Source organism: Pelobates fuscus, chromosome 1 (genome assembly GCF_036172605.1).
Source record: "Pelobates fuscus isolate aPelFus1 chromosome 1, aPelFus1.pri, whole genome shotgun sequence".
Lineage (NCBI taxonomy): Eukaryota > Metazoa > Chordata > Amphibia > Anura > Pelobatidae > Pelobates > Pelobates fuscus.
The window spans coordinates 410,257,336-410,281,519 of NC_086317.1; positions in this window are offsets into that span (position 1 = coordinate 410,257,336).

A 24,184-nucleotide genomic window follows, 5' to 3' on the forward strand; every position below is an offset into this window, starting at 1 on the left:
GTAGCAGCTGCTGATCTACTTATATACTACTCTCCCTGAAAGCAGTGGGAGGACACGGACAGTCTGACGGATCCCAGCGATAGCCTGTCATCAGCAGTAGAAGGCCAGAAAGATTTGCAGCAAATGCAAAGCATTTGACGGTTAATATATTTTATTTGTTGATCAGCTAACACTTTTTGAAGTGTCCTTTTAAATAGCTAATAAATATGCTGTAACTTTTTGACATGAAACCAGTGCCCCCTGTGGCCAAATGTGAGATTGCGATAGAACTCAGGTTAATTCATGCTCAGCATACTTTCAGCACTTCATTATTTAGAGCTCAATCACTCATGTAAGCTGAAAATTTAAGTTTAAAAAGACACTCCAAGCACCATAACCACTACAGCCCGCTGTACTAGTTATGGTGGCAGGAGTGTGCAAGAGCCGTCCAAGATTAATTTGTCAAGTAGTTTAGAACTCCAACAGGAGAAGCTGGATATTTTCATAGAGCTAAAATATGCTGATATAGGACTACGCTTTGACTGAGTGTACACATGTGGCTCTCTCAGCGAAGGAACGCAGCCATGCATAGCCCTGCTTAGCTCTGCGGAGCTAACTGGATTATTCTGCAAGGAAAATCCAGAATCCGGGGCTGAGGGTGCAAGCGTCTGTTGGGACAGAGTAATATTTCAAACCACTGGGAAGGCACCCGGGCACTTCTGGTACTATAACAGCTACAGCAGGATGCAGCAGTTATAGTGCTTGAAGCATTCTTTTAACTACAGTGCATAAAAATGTGTAAATTGTCACATGACCCCTATTGTTTGCTATTGATTTGTGCTTAGTATGTGTGTATGTACTAATGAATTAATAAGTACCCAAAAGGTAGCTTTCCAGATGGTGTAGAACTATGGATGTTGTATTTTTTTAAAAAAAATGTGGGCACCCTTAAATTAATTGATCATATGTTGCATTGAAATATGTATTACAATGTACCAATACCAAGGCATACAGCATGTGTTCTACAAGACTTAGTGAGCCTGTGCTAGCTATTGGGCACCTTTACTTAACTCACATCATAAGCCATAGAAAATAACTTTCAATTGCATCTAATTTACATCTAACCATGCATAGATAGGTCTTAAGATAAATGTATCAAATATAAATAAACTTGTATCATACAAACTCCCTCGTGTGGAATGTGTAGGTTGGGGGATTTTTGTTAGTTAACCACTGCATGGCAAGTCTTTAGTGAAATCCATTTACTTAATGAATGCCTGGCAAATTGTGTCACACACAGACTATTTTAAACACATCTTCTAATATCACTGTTAGAAAGTAATATTAAATGTTTTATTAGACTTACTTCCTATGCCAATGGGAACATCCATAAATATAGTTAAAGGTTATTGTTGTCAGATTTCATTTCCAGTAAGAAAAAAAGTACTCTTTTAACCCCTTAAGGACCAAACTTCTGGAATAAAAGGGAATCATGACATGTCACACACGTCATGTGTCCTTAAGGGGTTAAATAACATCAGTTTCCTAACACTGAATACAATTGACAAATGAATTGTAGTTTAACCCGAAAGACAAAAACTGAATTTTTTCACAATCTGTATAATTGCATTATTTAAGACACTGGGGTATATATTTGCAGTTTGTGTCTGTATTGTATTGTAAATATGTCTAAGCAATATGCTGTATATATGAGAACAAAACATGAGTCTAATTGTATATATTCTGTATTTTCACATTTGCAACTTTTCATTTTTAAAGAAACTCTCAAACCACCATAACCATTACATCCCACTGTGTCCGAGGTACCCTGTCACCCTCCGAAAGTAAAAAAAAAAAACAAATTGTTTAAGTGGTTATGGTGTTTTGGATGTTTCTTTAAACATTGGAAATTATACAAATACTGCATGATAGAAAATAGAAGTGCAGCTAAATTTGTGTCTATTTTTATAAATAATCTGGGACATAATTATATTGGTTTTTTTTTATTTTATATTTAGTACAGATGGTGCACAGGTACTTATTTCTGACATGAATAATTTTATACATGAATGCAGATGCTAATTGTAATTACGCCTAAAATATCTGGAATTTTGAAAGGATGGGAGGAAATGTCAGTTGTATGTGTAATTAAATATTTCTACCAAGTACTCTGTAAGTAAAAATGTTTAGTAAAATAATGCTATAACAGCTATAACAGCAGGTATTATATGTTTTATACTGTATGCAATGATGAATTTTAATAAAAGTTGTATGTCATTGGTTTCCTATTTTTGGTTCTCTTTTTGAAAACATTAGGATGAAATTTCTTGATTATATACACGGTATTTGAAAAAATCTGTCAATACAAAAAATAATATTGCACCTCTCTCTTATTGTGATATTTCCAAATAATATACCAGAAAGAAAAGCACAAAACAACGGGAAAATCCCAACCGCGATTCTACCTTTATTGATCCAATTCAAAGTCCAAATTGCACTCACCGAATTAAAGTGTCAACGATAACATAACGGTATAATTCAGCGGGTCCTGTGGTGTCCTTTCATGTCTCATTTAGTCAGTTCAGCAACCAGCTTATACTGCGATCTAACACTTACTGTTCTGCATATCAGCCACACCAAATAACCAAAACAAAATGTCAACAAAAGTTATACATTGATTTGCATGACAATGAGTGAAATAAGTATTTGATTTGAAAATGGGTCCTGTTTGGGTATTCCAGCATCACAATGACTCAAAGCACACGGCCAAGACAACAAAGGAATGGCTCAAGAAGAAGCACATTAAGGTCCTGGAGTGGCCTTGCCAGTCTCCAGACGTTAATCTCATAGAAAATCTGTGGAGGGAGCTGAAGGTTCGAGTTGGCAAACATCAGCGTCGAAACCTTAATGACTTGGAGAGGATCTGCAAAGAGGAGTGGGACAAAAGCCCTCCTGAGATGTGTGCAAACCTGTTGGCCAACTACAAGAAACGTCTGACCTCTGTGATTGCCAGGAAGGGAATTGCCACCAAGTCAAAGGGGACGAATACTTATTTCACTCATTGACATGCAAATCCATTTATAACTTTTTTGACATGAGATTTTCTGTATTTGTTGTTTTTCGTTATTCTGTCTCTCACTGTTTAAATACACCTACCATTAAAATTATAGACTGATCATTTCTTTGTCAGTGGACAAACGATCAAAATCAGCAAGGGATCAAATACTTTTTTTCCTCACTGTGCGCTTGCCACATATTTATACACTTACTGAAATAAACCAGTGCTTCTCAAACATTTCTCACCCAAGGCACACCAAAGCTCTTCATAGCATTCTGTGGCATACCACAGGCAAAAAAATCTAAAAAAAAATAGGAGTAATAAAGTACATGCACAGAACAGTGTCACTTTGCCCCACAGAGCATGCCACAATCAGTTTGCCCATTAAACATATGCCAAGCCAGGTGACTATTACAAAATACCATTGTAAGTTTGTCCATTAATAAATATCACAGTCATTTTGCTTATTAATAAATACCATAGTAAGTTTACCCATTAATAAATGCCACAGTCAGTTTGTCTTTTTAATAAATACCACAATAGGTTTAAAAAACTATTCACAGATAGGGTAAGCACTAGAGTGTCAACTCAGTATAGATATGATAACAGACAGCAAACACTAATAGTAAAGGTTACCCTCAAACCCTTACTGAAAGATATAGAGAAAACAATAAACACAAATATTGGTTGCTCCAATATAAAGTCCAATTAGTCCACACTTGCTGGAGTCTGTTCACAACTGGTAGCCGTATAGACTTCGAATGGTGGGAGCATATAGTATAAAAGCAGATAATAAGTGGTGATGGTGCAGAGCGTATGGAACTAGGTGCAGGACATACAACAATAATGTATAAGGTATATCACTCACATTTGAGAGAGCTATAAGACCAGCTCTGAATTTAACAGCATGCAGCAGTACGATCCCCACTGATGGATATGTAGATCTGTGGACTGATCCTTCAATGTATGGTTTGATATATAAGATAAAAATGGCAAACAATAGTACATTTGCCTTTTAATAAATACCACCGTCATTTTGCCAATTAATAAATACTACAGTCAGGTACTGTGGTACTGCAGCCTATACAGCACATACGGTCCTAAGGTTAGGAGGTACTTCGGAATAGAGTCAGATTAGTGGTTACTTAGAAGAAGTTGAACTCAAGATGCTGACTGTGGTCTATAAAGGCAATAATTTCAGCCATATTTCTATTAGTCAGAAGTATTAACAATCTACCCCTATGCTTCTATGTGTGTTTCCGCTACTAGCACCTGTTTATGTATTGTACAGGTGACTTTTGGCAGCCCATAGCTAAAATGCTACTACTTTGCAAGGAGAAGACTCTCACATTTTACAGTGAATGGTGATTTTTCTATTTTAAAAGAAATGTTAAATCCTGTTGGATATTACCAGAGATTGCACTTAGTGATGTAAAAAACTGCATTTATATGTTGGGTAAAATAAACTTTCAGTTTGAAAACATTTTACATGATGTGCAGGATTTACCAGCAGATGGCAGAGTAGTACAACTATTGAGTCATGCCATTAGAATGGATTTAAACACTGTAGTTAACGGATACAGCATAAATTCCTATACATCATTTTGGAATGATTGTATTGTTTGAATGTATGTATGCAATACGTTTAAACATGTATTATGTGTTTTATAAATTTGTGCAAACTAAACCTCTATTCTCTCTTTCCCTTTGGTGTATAAAACAGAGGCAGACAATGAAGTCAATATGTTAAGATTTAATATATATATAATTATAGTATTTTGATGGTGAACTTGCAACATTAACTATACTTGATTGGCCATAAGTTAGATTCTCATTCTCAATGTTATGTTATTCTTTGATCCCATAATTCGTCCATTTGAGTTATCACTTCTTATCAAGTGCAATGAGAACGTTGATCAAGGCAACCATCATACTGAATGAGTTTTCCCCAGCAATTAACAAAATAATCTCAATATCTATGGAAGGTTAGCCCAAAACACACAGATAAAGCCTACCAAAAGCACACAGATAAAGCCTTCCAATAGCAGAGAGTCCTTAATTGGCTGATAAGATAATTTAGCAGTTTCCAAATTTAGACTGTAATTTGCTTTTTCTCTAATATGATGGATGGTTTTTCATTGCATTCTAAATCCTATTCACAATTTGTGCAGAAATACACCGGGTTATCCAAGGATAAAACTAGCTCTTATTGAAAATCTTCCTTCATCCTCTAATATTCCAAGGTTAGTGAACCCGTCTTTGAAGCTGCCAAGATAATGTTAACCAACAGCGAACTTCTGAAATCACGAAGATCAAATCAGTATTTCGTAGGAAATGTGGGCTTAAAGTAGGCTATCGAACATAGGAGAGCTGTTCATGACCTTGCTGAATTAACTATTAAACATTACTGAGATTTCTTTATCAATCTTATTATATATTTATAGGATGGAGCAAATATTGTGACTTTGATGCACAGAGCCACAGTGGGCACTGGGCAGCTTAAAGTGAGTCTGTTACGTTCAGCTAAAGCAGCACATTTTTAATTAAAGGGACACTATAGTCACCTGAACAACTTTAGCTTAATGAAGCAGTTTTGGTGTATAGAACATGCCCCTGCAGCCTCACTGCTCAATCCTCTGCCATTTAGGAGTTAAATCCCTCTGTTTATGAACCCTAGTCACACCTCCCTGCATGTGACTTGCACAGCCTTCCATTAACACTTCCTGTAAAGAGAGTCCTATTTAGGCTTTTCTTATTGCAAGTTCTGTTTAATTAAGATTTTCTTATCCCCTGCTATGTTAATAGCTTGCAAGACCCTGCAAGAGCCTCCTGTATGTGATTAAAGTTCAATTTAGATATTGAGATACAATTATTTAAGGTAAATTACATCTGTTTGAAAGTGAAACCAGTTTTTTTTTCATGCAGGCTCTGCCTGGGGAGGTGTGGCTAGGGCTGCATAAACAGAAACAAAGTGATTTAACTCCTAAATGACAGTGAATTGAGCAGTGGAATTGCAGGGGAATGATCTATACACTAAAACTGCTTTATTTAGCTAAAGTAAGTTAGGTGACTATAGTGTTCCTTTAATCGTAAAGATAAATTATACTTTAGTTGGAGAATGCTCAGTTCCCAGGAGAGAATAGGCTAATTTTCCTGCCATGTACCTATTTATTTTTACAGAAAGATATCTGATCTTCCTGCATACTATCCCACATTACCAATGCTCTATTAAATATCTCTTCCATCACTCCTAATGCTCATAAGTATATATGGTGACTTGTTCCTGCCATTATCTTTAACCCAGAGATCCATATATTCTACCCCTTCTATTTAACACAAATACAAAACGTTTTACTGACCTAATCCACAGATATGAGCCAGTGTCCTTGATATTCATCTTTTAGTCATGTAAATGGGCATTCTCTAAAATAAAATGAAAAAAAACATCAAATGGACCCTTAAGGCACCAAAAAAACGTAATCTAAATGAAGTTGTTATGGTGCCAGGAGGCCCCTGTAGGCACCCATACCTCAAAGTGTTAAACCACTCTCAAATAAAGTTGCCTCAAGTGGTGATCTCAACTGCTCCCAAGGCGGCATCTGTCTTATGAAATTTCCAGCATCAGCTGATGCTCTCAATTAGTGACTCCCAATTCACAAAACTGGCTAAGATAGAAACTTTTACCTTTTCCACGTCAGTTCAGTGAATGAGGAGTCACTGATAACAACTTCATTTAGATTAAGCTGTTTTGGTGCCTGGTACTCTTAGAAAATGTTTGTGTAATAGAACATTATAAAAATTGTTTAGCAGATTAACATGGACCAGGCTGTAGTTATATGGAGGTAGTGGCATATTTTCTTATCTGATTATGCATTAGCACATTTAACTGCTGTTGTGTGAATAGCATTATTATTATTATTATTATTATTGGTATTTATATAGCGACAACTAATTTCGCAGCACTTTACAATATTATGAAGGGGGGGGGATTTACAATAAAAGAGACAATTACACAGTGACACAGAAACAATCGATAGATGAGGACCCTGCTCAAACGAGCTTACAGTCTAGAGGAGGTAAGGTACAAAAGCACAATGGGGCTGTAATGTTGACAGTCCCCAATCAAGGTGGAAAAGTAGCAGAACTGGAGGTGAGAGTGGAGTGTGGCTCTTTAGGAGAACAATATTTATTTGTCTCTGTTAAACTTCCATTTCCCCCATAAATCTAAGTGAACTGTGGGTGAATGTGTATTATAGCTGCATTCAGTCATTCAAATGTATCTCTAGAAATCTGTTCACAATCCCAATACAACCCAATCTTCACATTTTTGCCCTTTAATGTGCAGCTGAGTCCCAGAACCTATGCACTTTCATCATAGTTCATAAACTGTCAGCAAACTGCAGAGGTTTATACAACTTTAAAAGTATATACCCAGTTTCTCTTTTGAGCTGTAGCAGGATGGATTTGACATTTGGAGGTCACATCGGCAAGGGTTTCAGAGGCTCAGAGAAAGATGCTGATCTATTGATTTCACACACTCTGCAGGAAAAGAATGACATTCAAAGGAACGCGTGGGATATTTAACATACTCTTACGGGGAAAGCTAGATATTTTCAGATGACACTGTCTATGCTATAGTAAATCATACATGTTGATCTGAAGTGAACAGTCTCGACTTGAAACCTAAAGTGTGACTTATGGTTAAATGCTTTATACTTTTTTTCAAATGTGTTAAATATATTCCAGCCTGAAAAAAACTATTAAAGATTCAATTGTTCATTTGATAGTTTCACAAAACAATTTGTCATCACATATTATAAATTAATAGTAAGGGGTACGAGTTTCCAAATAATGCTAAAAATGCCTTTCCTGGTGGTTAATTTTCTCGATTTTTATTGTATATTTATGTATTTAGTGTTGTCTATTATTTAGATTGTATTCCTTTTTCCATTCTATTTTCACAAAGAATGAGGTTTTGCATTGTGTGAAAAGAATACTCCAATTTTTCCATCTGTCCTACTTTCTCCATGAACTCATCTTATCTGACAAACATTATCTGCTGTAACATCGGAAGGGCCTGAGAATGAATAACACAGAAACATTGTAGACGTAAATGGTGTGCAATTTAATATAGCAGCAGGGTGAAAAGGAGGAACTAGAAACGGACATGAGTAGTGTTAAAAGGGTAAAGTGCATAGGTTGGTTGAAAGAGCAAATTACAAAGGTACACAAATAGGCCAGTGATGCGATGGGATAGTAGAGCAGACAAAATAAGCTAGTGGTTGAAAGTGAAAAACAGAACAAAAGGAAAGGTAAATGAGAAAATGAAAAAATAAGAGTCTAAAATGGACCATAGGGAACAAGAAGCTTAAATAGGATGAATAAAGAATGTGATATAGAATTGGTCATTCGGGCTTAATGACTACTCGAAAAATGTGAATATGGACAAAACCACAAGGTTTCCTATGGCAGATATAACCCTGTCATATTGATTATTTTTCCCAGATAATCTGATCAATGCCCCCATAACATAAATGAGAGATGTGGTTTAAACTGAGGCTACGAAGGAACTCGAACTACTGCTATGACATGATGAAAAATGTCACTCCCTATACAATTTACAGACCAATTGCAGGTTGAGAATGAGATGAGGTCGATGCATTTTTATAAATCATGAGTGAGATGCGTCACATCTGTATATTTAGTAAATAGCAAGTTAGTTTGGGGTTTCATTTATGCAAACAAATTTCATCCATACTATGCTTTATGAGCCAAATATGCTCACATTCAAATACAACAATAATTATGTAGGCATATATATTTCTGGACATGCAAACATGCAAAAACACAAACACATATTCTACAGGTCGATTTACTACAGATTTTTAAAGCACAATTATGGTGTATGGTCGATGGGTAGGTGTTACTTAGCTTTAGGCATATGCCTCCTATCCTCAATTGTTTGTGTCCTTAACAAGGCTGTGGAATGTGTGGCCTTTTATACATGCTCATCAGAGCTGTGGTGGGTTTGTTTGTACATTGAAGCACAGTTGCCATGGTTGCAGTTGAATTTGTAATCATTTTCATTTGACAAATAACAAAAAAGAAAATTAGACATTACTATACATCAATATATATGGATAGCATATAAATATTGTAATGACATCATTCAACCTTCACACATACCATTGGCCACCGCAGCCCATTACTACTGTTAACCAATACCCTGTCCTGTCAGCGAGAGCCCCTATCTCAATCCGCAAAAAAATATTTCACCCAAAAAAGAGAAAGGTAGAAAGAACCAACAATAATCAGCTATCTAGCTTATCATTTTTGGGCCAATGTTGTAATAGCATTGCTACAGGGTTTTTTTTTTTTTAAATTTGACCTCACCTCCACTCTTTCTAAAAAGTTTAACTCTTATGTACGTGAAAGTTTAAGCAACTATCAGATGGAATTTTTGTATCAGACTCTTAAATGCTTTTAATTTATTATTTAAAACTAAATCTTTGATATTGACTATATTTCTTGATTTCCATGTGTTTAATTACATATTAGTCATAAACCTCTCAATTACTGTCACATTTTAAAAATCAAAAAATTAGTTTTTTCAGTCCTAACCTCCTATTGATTTTGTTCCATATAGGGGATATTTGTTTCCATATAAAAGAATTAGAGAGATTACAGTTTTTGATGTTCTATATTAAATCTATTGGGTCATTAATTTGACAAACTCCTCGTTCCATACTATACCAGGCCTCAATTTCTCTTTGAATTAGTTGGCATATTACGTGTGCTAGAATACCAGCTTCATAGTATTTATTAATATCCAGATAACCTAGTCCTCCATTTTTACTGTTCCTTGGTATTACTAAGTTTTTCATTCTAGGCTTTTTTCCTCTGCATACGAAGTTCGAAAAAGCAGATCTAACCATTGTCAGCCATGGCGGGGGGTGACTATGGGCAACATCCTAAATACATATATCCACTTAGGAAGAACATATGATCTACGGATGTTGATTCTACCACCCCAGGATTGAATGCCAGTCTGACACCTAACAATATATATCCGCCTTCCTCAAATTCCTCATAAATTGTAAGTTAATTTTGAGCAGGAACTTCTTTTCCTCTAAATAGCCCTCTTCCGTAATTGCAAAGTCCTGCAGAATATGTTGTCATTATATATGTAATAATAATAATAATAATAATGTAGGAAAGACCATTGCCTTAGCCATTTTTCTATTCATGCCTTTGTGGTCATTTTCGTTCCTTTTGTTACCGTTGTTTTCTAAAATGTCAGAATTTCTGAAAATACTAATGTCACATTTGCCGATAGTACTCACCTGTTCCAGGGTGCCCGCAACGTCCTGGAGGTCACTCTGCAGCGGTCATAGTGCTTGTGGCTGCTGCAACCCAGTCAGCATCCTTTGAAACTGGATTCACGGCCAAGGAACTCGCTTGTGATTGTTCCAGCATTCCAAGATGGCAGCCGCTGCATGAGGAGACTGGTCTGAAGGTCTGAGGTTGGAGAAGGTGTGGCTGAGGGGCAAAGCCAGGACAATGATTCATCCAAAATGGGAGACTGAGTCCCACAGTCAGTCACATTGACCTCAGGTAAACCCTCCTACAGGTGAGACAAGGTTATGTGATTGAGCCACTCCTTTATAAGCAGAGCACACCTTTCAGTCAGTGCTTGGTTGTTTTGTTGCCTGCCTTAGAACTCCTAGTATTTGTTTCCTGACCTTGCTGGTTTCCTGACTTTGCCTGCTCTCTTAATTTTGCAGATTACCATCTGCCCTGACCTCCAGACCATCTGACTCTGATTTCTGCCTGACCTTTCTTCAGATACCTTTTCTATGGATTTTTTTGTTATTTTTATTAAAGTCCCCATGCCATCACTTACCTGACAGAATCCTGTTCTCAACCTCAAGATCTGTGTGTGTCATGCTGTTATTGCACCTGAGTTCCAGGACTGGACACGACCCCGGTGGGTTGTTACAACTAGAGGAAATTTGCATGGGGCAAACAAGGGTATTCTGTAAGAATGAGACAGCGCTAGAAAAGTCTTGAAAGTGAGTTGAAGGTGGAATGCAAACAAAAAACAACGGTTGTTGGCAAAGTGAATGAATGAGGCACTCTGTATTTGATCAATAACTAGGATAATAACTAGGATATACACTGATCAGCTACAACATTAAAAATACTGACAGGTGAAGTGAATAACACTAATTATCGTTACAATGGCACCTGTCAAGGAGTGGGATATAGTAGGAAGCAAGTAAACAGTCAGTTCTTCAATTTCATTATTTGGAAGTGGCAAAAATAGCCAAACAAAAATATCTGAGTCACTTTGACAAGAGCCAAATAGAGATGGCTAGACAACTGGGTCAGTGCATTTCAAAATGGTAAGTCTTGTGGGGTGTTCTCAGTATACAGTGGCGAGTTCCTAACAAAATTGATGCAAGGCAGGACAACTGGTGAACCGGCGTCAGGGTCACTGGTGCACAAGGCTCATTAAAACATATGGGCAGCGAAGGCTAGCTCGTCTTGTCCAATCACACAGAAGAGCTACTGTATCTCGAATTGCTGGAAAACGTAATGCTGGACATGATAGAAAGGTGACAGAACGCAGAGTGCATTACACTTTGCTGCATATGGGGTTGCACAGACTAGATAGAGTGCCCATGATGAACCATAAAACACCTTCAATGGAAACATGAAACATGGAGCAATTGAAGAAGGCTGCCTGGCTTGATGAATCACATCTTCTTTTAGATCAGATAGATGGACAGGTACGTGTGAGTTGTTTACCTGGGAAAGAGATGACAGCAGGATGCACTATGGGGAGATTGAAATCTTGGCACCTGGCATTCATGTGGATGTTATTTTTACACATACCACCTACCTAGATATTGTTGCAGATCACGTAACCCCTTCATGGCAATAGTGTTCCCTGATGGCAGTGGCCTCTTTTAGAAAGATAATGTACACTGTCACACTGCAAAAATTGTTTAGCAATGGTTTGAGGATCATAAAAAAGAGATCAAAGTTTTGCCTCGGTCTTCAAATTCCACAGAACTCAATACGATTGAGTCTCTGTGGAATCTGCTGGAACAACAAATCCAATCCATGGAGTCCCTAGCCAGGGCCGGCGCCACCTGTAAGGCGACCTAGGCAGCCGCCAACTTAGCAGGGGGAGCCGGTTCCCTGCACCCGGTCATCACCGGTGCGTCTCCTCATGCTGCGCCGCCTGAGCGCTTTAGCAAGCCCCAGGCGGCGCAGCACTGCTGTGTGGGGGCGGCCGGATTTGAGTGAATGGCAGGAGGGAAGCGCAGAGCGCTCCCTCCTGCCGGTCTCTCAATGTAGCGTGGCCAGACAGGGCGGAACGCGGGACAGGTACCTCTGTTTCCTGTACCCGGCCGCCGGCGGACTAACAGGAAGTGCTCACTTCCTTTCAGTTCACCGGCGGCCGGGTACAGGAAACAGAGGTTCCTGTCCCGCGTTCCGCACCGCCCGGCCATGCTACATTGGCAGGAGGGAAGAGGAGGGTAAGGATCACTGGGGAGGAGGGAGGGGGGACACTTAGGACCACTGGTGGAGGAGGAGGAGGGGGGTCAAAGGACCACTGGGGGAGGAGGGGGGGAACTAAGCTAAGGACCACAAGGGGGGTGGAGGGGACTAAGGACCACAAGGGAGGTGGAGGGGGAGGGGACACTAAGGATCACTGTGGGAGGAGGGGGGGCTAAGGATCACTAGGGGAGGAGGGGGGACTAAGGACCACTGGGGGAGGAGGGAGGGGGACACTAAGGACCACTGGGGGAGGAGGAGGGGGGACAAAAAAACACTGGGGGAGGGGGGACACTAAGGAACACTGGGGGAGGAGGGGGGAGTAAGGACCACTGGGGAAGAGGGGAGGGAGTAAGGACCACTGAGGGAGGAGGTGGGAAGGTCCACTAGGGGTTTGCCAGAGGGAGGACCACTAAGGGGGGACGAGGGGGAGGACCACCAAAGGGGGGGAGGGAGGACCACTGAGGGAGAGAGGGAGGACCACTAAGAGGGGGAGGGGGGAGTGAGAAGACCACCAAGGGGGGACTGCAGAGGGACAGGGGGCCAAGGGAGAACACTGAGAGACAGGAGGGAAGGGGAAATCAGAGGTTCCTGTCCCGCGTTCCGCTACATTGGCAGGAGGGAAGAGGAGGGTAAGGACCACTGGGGGAGGAGGGAGGTGGACACTTAGGTCCACTGGGGGAGGAGGAGGAGGGGGGGGCAAAGGACCACTGGGGGAGGATAGGGGGGGACTAAGCTAAGGACCACAAGGGGGGTGGAGGGGACTAAGGACCACAAGGGGGTGGAGGGGGAGGGGACACTAAGGATCACTGGGGGAGGAGGGGGGACTAAGGATCACTAGGGGAGGAGGGGGGACTAAGGACCACTGGGGGAGGAGGGAGGGGGGACACTAAGGACCACTGGGGGAGGAGGATGGGGGACAAAGGACCACTGGGGAGGAGGGACACTAAGGATCACTGGGGGAGGAGGAGGGGGGGACAAAGGATCACTGGGGGAGGAGGGGTGGACTAAGGACCACTGGGGGAGGAGGGAGGGGGACACTAAGGACCACTGGGGGAGGAGGAGGGGGAGACAAAGGACCACTGGGGGAGGAGGCACACTAAGGACCACTGGGGGAGGAGGAGGGGGGACAAAGGACCACTGGGGGAGGAGGGGGGAACTAAGGACCACTGGGGGAGGAGGGGGGAACTAAGGACCACTGGGGGAAGAGGAGGGGGGACTAAGGACCACTGGGGGAAAAGGGGGGGGACTAAGGACCACTGGGGGAGGAGGGGGAACTAAGGACCACAAGGGGGGTGGAGGGGACTAAGGACCACTGGGGGAGGAGGGAGAGGGGACACTAAGGATTACTGGGGGATGAGGAGGGGACTAAGGACCACTGGGGGAGAAGGAGGGGGGACTAAGGACCACTGGGGGAAGAGGGGGGGACTAAGGACCACTAAGGGGGGAGGGGACTAAGGACCACTGGGGAGGAGGGGGAGGGGACACTAAGGATCACTGGGCGAGGAGGGGAGGGACACTAAGGAACACTGGGGGAGGAGGGGGGGAGTAGGGACCACTGGGGAAGAGGGGGGGAGTAAGGACCACTGAGGGAGGAGGGGGGAAGGTCCACTAGGGGTTTGCCAGAGGGAGGACCACTAAGGGGGGAAGAGGGGTAGGACCACCAAAGGGGGAGGGAGGACCACTGAGGGAGGAAGGGAGGGAGGACCACTAAGAGGGGGAGGGGTGAGTGAGAAGACCACTAAAGGGGGACTGCAGAGGGACATGGGGCCAAGAGAGAACACTGAGGGACAGGAGGGAAGGGGAAATCACTAATTGACAGGAGGGGAGAGCACTATGACATTTTTTTAAAATAAAATAAAGAGCTGCTCCCCTCTCAGTCCCTATCCTACCCCACAAACCCTCTCTTTTACACTACACACATACACAATTCATCCCCCCACACATACACAGAAACATACAATGCATTCTTACACACAGACACACCCGAAACACACAATGCATCCCTTACGCTCACACAAACACTCATTCTCTTACACACAGAAACAAAATGCATCTCTTACACACTCAATGCACCCCTTACAGACACACACTGCATTCAATTACATACACAGAAACACACCTTGCATCCCTTACACACACACACACACACAGAAACATACAATGCATCCCTTACACGCAAACACACACTGCATCCACTATACACACACTACATCCCTTACACAAATCGGTATCCCTATACACTACATTCTATAAGAACACACACATTACATCTTCTACAATAACACATAAAACATCCCCTACACCAGGGATAGGCAACCTTCGGCTCTGCAGATGTTTTGGACTACACCTCCCATGATGCTTTGCCAGCATTATGTGTGTAAGAGCATTATGGGGGATGTAGTCCACAACATCTGGAGAGCCGAAGGTTGCCTATCCCTGCCCTACACACATACACTCCACTACCTGTGAGAGAACTCATGGGTGGGCCATGTAGGTGGATTTATGTGTGGGCATTCTAGGCATACTCACGGTCAAGCCCTGGGGGCCCAGACCTTGAGCTGTGTAAGGGGCCCCAAAAAATGGCGCTGCTTCCTGTTCTACACCAGACCTGTGGAGCCAGACTGAGCCCATCATCAGCCTATTGTCCTCATCTGGTGGTAAGTAGGCAATCCAATATATTATTAGTGGCACTAATCTCTAATTTACCTCACATTAAATGGATACTATAGTTACCAGAAGCACTACAGCTTAATGTAGTGGTTATGTTGTCTATAGCCTGTGCCTGTAGGCTTTTTAATGTAAACACACTGTCTTTTCATATAAAAGACACTTTGTGCAGACTGACGTTGGCGCATATGGCAGAGCATATGAGCGGGGCATTGTGATGTCAAATGGTGGGCAGGACATATGGGGGGGGGCGTCAAATTATTTTTGCCTAGGGCGGCAAAAATCCTTGCACCGGCCCTGTCCCTAGCTTGAAACTTGCAGGACTTAAATGATCTGTTGCTAATGTCTTGGACATGAGACACATTCATAGGTCTTGTGGAGTCCATGCCTCAACTAAACAGAGCTGTTTTGGCAGCATGAGGGGGTCCTACACAATATTATGCAGGTGGTTTTAATGTTGTGGCTGGTCAGTGTAGGTGCATATTTGCGGAAAGCTCTGTAAGGAAAATAAAATTCTTGACTTTACAGAAAGCTATGGTATAGACTAACAAGGTGGACAGGTCTGAATAAATCACAAAACATTTGTAATAAAGATTGAAAAAGAGAGCGCATATATAATATAAAACACTGTGTCTTAGCTGATTGGCTATCCAACCTGATGTTAGTAGCAGGGTAGAAAGTGGCTAAGTGCAAAATATAATACCTAAGAATGTACAGTAGGTATAAGCAGCTGAAACAAACAAAGAATTTTCCCAAGTCGTATATGTACAATGCAAGTGAAAAAGCGCTGACAATTTTTCACTTGCAAATCACAAAACATAGCGGAAGCATTCATAATAAATAGCCTGGAGTAAATATGGCATGGACAAGCAAGTTCCTTATTACGCGGAATTCCATCCATTGGGCCTAAAAAGAGATGATTGGTGTGAGAAAAGAGAGACTTCCAGGTTCTTAGACGACTTTTGGTCATCTAAATGGCGCTGGACGTCCTCACGCTATACATGAAGACTTCCAGCGTCACCAGAGTCCCCATAGGAAAGCACTGAATAATGCCTTCCTATGGTGGACGTCAGCAGAGGAGGAGCATGGGCGGAGCTGAGCCAGCACCAAGGGACATCGGCGCTGTACCCAGGTAAGTGACTGAAAGGGTTATTAATCCCGTCAGCGCAGCGGGAGGGGGTCTTGACAAAGGGGATGTTGGCATGTTTGCTATACGTTGGATAAGCTGGAATGGCAGTTATAGTTTACATGTTTATAATGCGATGTGAGAGTCTGGATTTTTAATAAATCTTCATAGTCTTTAAAAAGCTATGGCCCCAAAGATTTCATCCACACTTCACAAAACGGGTTTATATTTGCCTCAAATTTGAATAAAATATTGTATCTTTTTGGATTAGGGCTTTGCTGGGGATGTCTTAATCCTGGTATATGCTAGTATATTAAACCAGATCTGCTTTTGCCCATGAATACAGTAAGGTACCCATGTACAGGATTGCTAGTTTTTTTGCGGCATGACAGGGATAAATTAATGTATATGTCTTTTTGACTTATAATGAGTCTATGTCCCTGACAAAGACCCTATCAGGGGTCGAAACGTTGCGGTGTCTCACTTGTCCCAATAAACACATGCCTGGATCCTCTTTCTACTACTGATATGTCTCATTAGTGGCAGTTCAGTATCTTTCCATTTCCAAATACTCCCATTTAGGTCTACAGTTTGAAGAAGTAGGCAAACCATTGTGAATCTTGTGTTTGGTAAATTGAGCATATTTATATGGATGTTACAATGTATTTTTTGTCAAAATGAATAGCAATATTTTTTCAACACTTTAGACACACAGGTTGAATTTTTCTTGAGAATCAATAAGCCTGATGTTTTAACCGAATGAAAAATACATCTGTTTGTGTTCAGCTTTAATCCCCATTAGCACCATGGTCCCACATAAAGATAAGACAATCTTTCATAAAAGACAACCTATTGACATTGCATTGAAACATTTTTATGCTGCGGTTTACCAACCATATTGTGTGCTCAGGGCCGCCATCAGGGGGTGACAACCGTGACGGTTGTCACGGGCCCGGCGGTCCTGGGGGGCCCGGACTGCTTTGGCAGTCCAGGGCCCCACAATTACTTTCTGCACATATATATGGCGATCATCGCTATGGGGGAAGGTCCTTTGATCCCTGGTGGTCCGGTCAGGTGGAATTGTGGGCCCCCCGGCTCCCTATACTTGCAGAGGGGGCCCAGCGGCCTGCAGGAGCACTTTCCAGCATTTCACTCGCTCTAACTCCCGCGAGACGTGCGGCCGTTAGAGTGTTGCCATGGCAACGCTCCGCGCGGCGCGCACACCACATCTCGCGGGAGTGAGAGCAGGAAATGCTGTAAAGTCCTCCTGCAGGCCGCTGGGCCCCCTCTGCAAGTATAGGGAGCCGGGGGGCCCACAATTCCACCTGACCGGACCACCAGGGATCAAAGGATCTTCCCCCCTCCCTGAACCAGGTAAGAAACAGGGAGGGGGGAATAACAAAAATACATTTACATTACTATTACTACATTTACATGCATACACTACTAAACACATACACACACTGCATTCATTACACTGACACACACACTGCATTCATTACACTGACACACACTGCATTCATTACACTGACACACACACTGCATTCATTACACTGACACACACACTGCATTCATTACACTGACACACACACTGCATTCACTGCACTGACACTCACTGCACTAACACACTGCACTAACACACACACACTGCATTCACTACACTGACACACACACTGCATTCACTACACTGACACACACTGCACTAACACACACACACTGCATCCACTGCACTGACACACACACTGCATCCACTGCACTGACACACACACACACTGCATCCACTGCACTGACACACACACTGCATTCACTACACTGACACACACACTGCATTCACTACACTGACACACATACTGCGTTCACTACACTGACACACACTGCACTGACACACACACTGCATTCACTACACTGACACACACTCTGCCTTCATTGCACTGACACACACTGCATTCATTACACTGACAGACACACTGCATTCATTACACTGACACACACTGCATTCACTACACTGACACACACTCTGCCTTCATTGCACTGACACACACACTACATTCACTACACTGACACACACACTGCATTCACTGCACTGACACACACTGCACTAACACACACACACACTGCATCCACTGCACTGACACACACTGCATTCACTACACTGACACACACTGCATTCACTACACTGACACACACTCTGCATTCACTGCACTAACACTGACTGCACTAACACACACTGCATTCACTGCACTAACATACACACTGTATCCACTGCACTAACACACACTCTGCATTCACTACACTAACACACACTCTTCATCCACTACACTAACACACATACTGCATTCATTGAGGGGGAGGCAGGCCGGCCGGGCAGGGAGGGAGGGGGGGGGGGCCCAGACTTTGTGCTTTGTCAGGGGCCCCAAAATTTCTGGTGGCGGCCCTGTGTGTGCTTCTTGCCACAAAAATGAACATATAAAAATTGAAATATGTTTTGGTATGTGTTTTTGTTTTGTTGTTCTTTTTTTTTTATTTTATATTATATGTTTAACCTTAACATATTTATCACCTAAGCATAATTTGTCTTACACGACCGCAGGATACAAGTAACGTGTCCTTAAAACAAAATTTATGGGCAAAATGCAATAGGGTGTTCGTCCGTGTTAACGTCAATGCTGCAATATTAAATTAAAATAGTCATTTATTTAGCAGGGAATGTTGAAAATCTCTGGGGAATATTTCATTCAGCAAAATGCTAGATATTTAATTTTATAAAGGCACCGGTTGTGAACATTGTTATTTCATGGTATTCAAAGCAACATTATTTTTTTTATTTTATTTTATACATCAAGTGGATGTATATTCAATATATTATTTAATGAATGAACATTCAATACAGTTAATTGATGAACATTTAATACAAATATAGAGATTTATTTTACCCGAACCAAAAGAACAGTTCCAGTGACATTTGAAATCAGTGGATATAAGTCTTATTAAACGACTGACATTTTTTATAGTCTATTTAAAAGATTTTCTTTTATTAACGTACTTGTAAAAGTATAACACAAAGTAGTCCTTATTCATGCTAAAATGCTCAAAAGAAGATGATTTTTCATGTGAGCAATACAGCACGGAATCAGATACAGCACAGAGACATTCGTCATATTTAGTGATACAAGATTATCTCCCTATGGACCTGTCATTTTGCTGACTCTCAGTAAAAGTGTGAGTTTGCCTCTGTCAGATGTCTATAGAGGAGGGGTATGGAGCTAGGAGCAAGTCTTTGATTCTCACTGAGGGAGATCACACATGTCATGTCACTAAAACACAGGGAACTGTTTGTCTTCAGAACACTCAGCAGGGTGGATCAGATTTAAAAATGCACCTCTGGTGCCCTCTATTATTCTCACTGCTCTCTTAAGCTTGATTGTTTGTACTTTTTAGTCATCATGTAAACCAACACCCTTGGTGTTTAATAAATATAATTGTCATAACACTAAAGGGACACTACACACACAAAAGGTACATTATATATATATAATGCTTGCTTTTGTATAATATTTATAATAATAATAGACTGTGTCATAACACCACGCCCTACTTCCAACAATACCACAGTATACATTTAAAATAGATCTGCAGCATCAAACAGCATACATGGGAATTTAATGAATGGTAAATTGTAGCTTTATGTGATATAATACAACAGCAAACCTCTTAACATTTCAACTAAACAAAGTGTGGCACTTTAATTTCAATAGTATCAAGTGGGTGTGGCCAAGGGACACTATAGTCACCAATACAATATTTTTTTTTAATGAAGCAATTATGGTGTATAGATCATGCCCCTGCAGTTTCACCGCGCAATTCTTTGCCATGTATGTGTTAAACCACTGTGTTTATGCAGTCCTAGGCACACCTTACTGTATGTGACGTACACAGCCTTCCTAAACATTTCCTGTAAAGAGTCATCTAATGTTCACACTCGCTTTATTGAAAATTCTGATTAATTTAGAATTTCTTTTCTCCTGCTTGCTGGACCTCCTTCAAGTTGGAGAGCAGGAGATAAAAACCTTTTAATGTGAGTTATATAGGATTGAAAAATAATCCATTTTGTTTTCATGCATTTACTGTAGTTTGGAGCTTTGAACTCGGACACACCAAGAATATGAAGTAAAAAGAAAAGAAGGAAGTTAGGATAGAAAAGAGGGACACGAAGATTTGGGCCCAAAGTCAGGACTGTTTTTCCTAAATTGGGACATTTGGGACGTATGCAGCATCACTAACTCTTCCATAGTAATAAATGGGAAGAACATCTGTAAACTACTTTGAATTCGTACCACCTTTTGTCAAATAATGTGCAGTATTTGATTCTTAATAATGAATATTCTTTAAGGTGTTTTGGAGCCTATTCCTTAACCGCCAAATACCAACCAATTTAATGTAACTGGATCTGGCAATCTAAAAATGACTGCTATTTTCCCTAGTGCCTTAACAGATGCTTTAGCAGCACACACAGACGAGCTTAAAAGATAACACAAATAAAAAAAGAAATCACCGTGAAAATGATAGATGTTTGACCTTTCCAATTAAGATTTCCTCTGAGTAGATCGGAATCCTATATAAAATAAGACAACCTGATATATTTTCTCTGATTAAGACGGGTTCTGCTGCCTCATCAAAATGGTCAACTTCTGTGCAAAGTACAATAAAATTTACAAAATACATGGGTGTTCTTCTATGTGATTAGTGGTATCAGTTTCATGGTTGTAGTGGTCTGGGTAAGTAACTTGAAACTAAAGCACAGAAATTACCCCTGCAATCAAACACCCAATACTAATGGGTGCCGTCAAAGGTTTTAGTATTTAGCCTCATTGTATGAACAAAATAAAACATGTACATGCACTTTCACAATGCCTTTTTCTCAATTGACAATTAAAGGAACACAAAAGTATCAGGAATACAAATGACCATATAATGTAAAAACAACACTATCTAGCCCCCTGCTTTCCCTCCCCCCCCCCTCCTAAATATAGTAAAATCTTATCTTTATTATAGTCTGCTGCTGCTGGATCTGACTCTGATCCTTGGGTGACATCATCAGAAGTGTTATTCATAGGAAAGCATTGGATTGTCTGAGATTATCAAGGAGGCAGATCAGGGGCAGAGACAGTATAAGCCAAACATGGCCCTGGCCAATCAGCATCTCCTCATAGAGATGCATTGAATCAAAAATTCAGTGTCTCCATGCAGAGGGATGTCTCCACACACAGACACTGACATACACACACAGACATACTGACATACACACAGACATACTGACACACACAAACATACTGACACACACACAGACACTGACATACACACACAGACATACTGACATACACACAAATACATACTGACATACACACACAGACATACTGACACACACAAACATACTCACACACACACAGACACTGACATACACACACATACATACTGACATACACACACAGACATACTGACATACACACACAGACACTGACATACACACACAAACATACTGACACACACAGACATACTACTGACACACACACACATTTAGCCACCCTCCAGGTTCTTACCTTTTCCTGGAGGGTGGTTTCCCTGGGGTCCAGTGACAGGCTGAGGCAGTTCTCCTCTGAAACTCCCCTCCTCTTGCCTTTCTCCTCCCGCGCGGCTATTATCTCCGGTGGGAAGGGGCCCGGTCGCGCTGTTTAAGCGTCACAGCGCCCAACCGGGCCCTTGCTCACACATGCTTACCGGGTGGCCCTTAGTGCATCCCAGGGGGGATCCTTAGTTGGCGGGCCGGTGCGGCTCTGTGCAGCTCTGTGCAGCCGGGTACATGGGGGCTGCTCAAATCGCGGGGCCCACGGGGCAGCTGCTCTGGGTCCCCCAGGAGCAACTGGGCCCGGGGCAGCTGCCCCGTTTGCCCCGTGCTAAAGACGGCCCTGGTCACGGAGAGAAGACACCTCTAATGGCTGTCACTCAGGTCCTTCCTGGTGCAGTCCTGCAATCTTTGTGGAACCAATATTTGGCATATTCACGTTCTGCATAAAGACGTTGAAACCTCTCAGTTGGGGTGCTTTTATCTAATGCAGGAGGAGATGCTGATTGGAGCAATGTTGTGATTTTCGTGCATGCACATTAACTCCCCCCAATGCGTCCCACTGGATTGGCTGAAATCATCAGTAATAATGAGTAGACTAGAGCGCCAGGCAACTAAAGGTAAACAAATTTATTTAACGTTTAAAGGGTTTCAATAATCTAAATCACCCCTGGATAACCCTAAAGGTGGGGATATGTTTGTATCCTAAACATTAGAATGCTCTTTAATATAAGCCTTCAGTTGTTTTGACATAAACAATGGGTAGTTTTATTATTATATTAATCTATTGAATTGTATTCTTTTTTTAGAATCAAATGCAATTGTCCTCTGCCTACACTGAAAAGAATACAGCTGCATTAACAGATTTCTGGATGAAACCACTTTGGAGATTTTAATTAAAATATGTTCCAGCTTGATCCTCAAGCTCCTGAAAAATATACCATAGATCAAGGTTTTACAGTGCCAGTCAGTAATTCAACTGCACAATTATAAGGGCAACAGCGGAATCAGGACACGTGTTTCTTTACAAAGATATGAGAAGAGTCAGCATATAACACTGACTGTGCAATAAAATGTGAAAGACATATAATAAACATGAAATGTTAGAACTAATCAGGAGAAGCAAGCATGAAGCCACACAAGTCCGGGAGACTTTAACCATTATGTATGCCAAAACACCATAAATAAATGAACAAATACATCTCTTCAAAATGTAACTACCAATAGACATGTGCAATTCGTTTCGGTCCAAATATGAATTCGGACGAATTTCGGGCAATTCGGACATTCGGGTACTTCCGAATGTCCGAATTGCCGAATTGCCAAAGTGCCGAATTGCCAAAGTGCCGAATTGCCGAGGTCCCGAAATTCTGAAATTATTGAATTTCCTAAGTGTCGAAGTGCCGAAGTTCTGAAGTTGCCGAAGTGTCAAAGTGCCGAAGTTCCAAAGCACAGCATTGCCTAAGTACTAATATACTTACCCAGTGAAAGAAGAAGAATGTTACATTGTATACAATTTTAAATAAAAAGTATACAAACATAGCCAGGATTCAGCTGTAAGCATTTGCAACACTTACAACAATCAAGTAACATACATTTATATAAAATGTAAGTTACTTGGCCAGTCAATGTAATGACAGGAATGAATAAGTAGATAACTCCCTAATTCCCACGGTATTAGGGAGTTATCTACTAAAAGGCTGAAAGACCTGAATTGGTCTTTCAGCCAAATTTACTAATACTAAGTAAAGATTACTTATTATTAGTAAATTATGCCCCTACTCGCTATACCGCGAGTAGGGGCATGTCTATTAAACAAAAAGAAAAAAGGTCCCCCCACCCACGCTTTTAAACTAAAGGAGGGACCAATTGCCTGAGCGGTGGGTGGGTCCCTAAATACTAATAGGGGGGGACCTAATGTCCTCCCCCTGGCCCCCACCCCTGAGCGGTGGGTGGGGGCCCTACAGTAAAATAATGGGGGGACCTAATGTCCTCCCCCCTGGCCCCCACCCCTGAGCGGTGGGTGGGGGCCCTAAATACTAATAGGGGGGGACCTAATGTCCTCCCCCCTGGCCCCCACCCCTAAACGGTGGGTGGGGGCCCTACAGTAAAATAAGGGGGGAACCTAATGTCCTCTCCCCTGGCCCCCACCCCTGAGCGGTGG